This window comes from Propithecus coquereli, unplaced genomic scaffold, assembly GCF_000956105.1.
Source record: "Propithecus coquereli isolate 6110/MARCELLA unplaced genomic scaffold, Pcoq_1.0 Scaffold408, whole genome shotgun sequence".
Classification (NCBI taxonomy): domain Eukaryota; kingdom Metazoa; phylum Chordata; class Mammalia; order Primates; family Indriidae; genus Propithecus; species Propithecus coquereli.
Window position 1 is genome coordinate 775,723 of NW_012149819.1, and position 2,947 is coordinate 778,669.

Below are 2,947 nucleotides of genomic sequence, written 5' to 3' on the forward strand. Positions count from 1 at the left end.
GAGGTCCCTTTACCTCTACATACTTTAGTGCGTTTCCTAAAAGACAACCACATTTTCTTTCATAATCACAGTAGTGCAGTGTATCAATAGCAGGACATTAACATTGACAAAATGCTAAAATCGAGAGAACTAATTCAGATTCGCCAATTGTCCCATTATTTTTTGTTGTTGTTTAGGATTCACTCCAGGATCACATGTTTCATTTAATTATAATGATATTGATTTCTTTAAAGTAGAGCCATGATCATGGTGTTCTCCTACTCAAACAACTTTAGGGCCTCGTGTTGCCCAATGAACTAAGGAAAAAATCCTCTCTTTTATAAAAGTCACAGAAAACTCTCTCTATTAAATGTTTCACTTATCTTTGCAGTTGTTTCTTACACTACTACTCTTCTCACATCCTAAACTCCAACCAAACTGATTTTGACCGTTTTATATAACATTTACCAGTGATGGGAGTACTGAGTTCAGCCATTCCCTTTTCTTTAAGGTAAGTGGTTAACTTTGTTTCACGGTTTCTTTTAAGTGGACCAGGCTTGGATGTCAAGTGTCTTCAAGTACTCATTTTAACTAATATGTTTTTTATTCAACATTAAGTGTTTTTTTGTTGATACGTAATAGATGTACATATTTTTGGCTACATGTGATAATTTGATACATTCATTTTAATCAAATTAGGATAATTGGAGTATCCATCACCTTAAATATTTATCTTTTTTTGTAGTAGGAATATTCAAATTGTTCTCTTCTAATTTGAAATATACAGTAGATTAATGTTAACTGTAGTCACCCTACTGACCTATGGAACGTCAGGTCTTATTTCTTCTGACAGTATATTTGTACTCATTAATTAACCTTTCTTCATCCACTCCCCCCTGCCCTGCACCTTCCCAGCCTCTGATAACCACCAATCTACTCTCTATCTTCATGAGATCCACTTTTATAGCTCCTGCATATGAATGAGAACATGGGATATATTTCAGTCATATGGTTACATCTTTAGTGAATAATGAAGTTAAAATATTTTCCATTACACATGTAGTGCTCAAATTAAGCTTCTCTAAAAACAACTCAGTTATTACCTATACTGAAATAAATAGTTGGACATAAAATTTTAAAGTACCCAGCCTAAAAAAAGAAATAGCTTAAAATCTTGTTTATACCCTTTACTCAGTGTTTACTTGATAGGGTATTATTCTCTTGCTTTAGAACAGCAGATTTATTCAAATTATGTTTCAAATTAATTGCATATGCTTGTGCTATATGTCAATAGTTTAGCATTCACTCCCATTTTTCTAATGCAGCTAGTCTTAACCTTTTAAGAGGTTAGGCCAGGGTCAAGTTCTTTCAAAGCATCAGCCACGTCACTGGAGTAAGAATGCTTTACAGACTTTCATGTGATCAATATTAATGGAAAATAGGGATGCCATACTCAAGATTAGTTATTCTCTTAGGGTGTGTATGTACACATATGCATAAACTTGCTATTTTATACTTCAATGTACTTTGCATTCTCTCTATATATACATATACTCTACGTATGCATTTATAGTACTTTATTATGTCCTTAGCCAGCAAGAACAAGAAGAAAGTTTATGAATTCTGTTCTAGCTGGGTTTTCTGTACTCCAAACAATAAGGGCATTTTCACACCATATCATTCCAAATTTCTCGAATCTCACATATCACACCCCAAACAGCTCTTTCTCAACCCTCTAAGAGAATACTAAACAAAAAATTGTAAATTAGTAAATGTTTATTCGATACTTAATATGTTAAAGGTCTGTGTTAACCAAAAACTGTAAAGAAAAATAAAAGAGCTTCCACTCTTAAATGATATATAGTTAATCATGTAAGAAGGAAACATATACTAAATATATAAATCACTTTAATATAAATAAGAATATAATACACAATATTAAAAAACATAAGAAGGAACAAAGTCATTTGCCTAAAAGGCTCTGTCTTAAAGAAGAATAAATAAGAAATATTTTAATATGGCTAAATAAAGGCCATTTTACATCACAGAATTTTGAAGCCAGAAGTTTACTAAAAGTAAGAAAAATTATGAATTGTAAAATGCAGAAACATTGCAATGAAAAATCTTAGAGTGCTATTTGAATTTTATTTCCTAGTTAACATTGTTGAGGAAATAATGAGTAGTAAAGCGAGTTTTCCTTAGCTGATGAGGTAATGCACTTTAGCTAATGTTTGTTTCCTGACTAAAACCCACATCTGATCTTAATCCTATAACTTGAAACAATTGTCAGTAAATCCCTATTTGCAGCCTGAGGCAATTGCAGTTCAATTAATATCATTGACAGTGATTTGGCCAAAAGGAGGTTAGAGCCCCCCATGGTTTAGCAAGAATTGCAGTCAAACTATAGGTCCTTTAGCAATTACCTCACTGAATAGAGATTTTATTAGTCAATTAGCATTGCCTCGCCCTATCCCACTGATGACACATAACAGAAACCCCTTTTTTGTGAAACGGTAAACAAGATAAAGAGGCAAAGGATTTTAGCCTTTGAAAAGCTCAGCTCAGTTTATTATGTGTTCCCATGGGATGTTCTTTTAAGTGTTAGAGTTGGAAATGAAGCAGGAGGAAAATGGCATTTAACAATAGTAAATACCTGTCTGCTTCTCTTTGGAGACTACAACCTCACACCATACAGCTTCTGGAATTCTCCTCCTGAAAACATGAATTTGGCACACAATCAAATCATATCTGCTTGTTTTAATAACAAACCCCAGCATTTTCATAAGTCTTAAGTCAGAGTTTGCAGGCTTGTCAGCTATAAAGATGATCTTTAGCTTATTGACTGAGAGAATATTACATGGAATTCATTAAGAGGGAATGACTAATAAATTCTGCCTTGGACTATTATAAAGCCTCTTTTTAAACACAGCTGAACTTTTCTGGTTCATTCATTCGTAGGCTCAAAAGC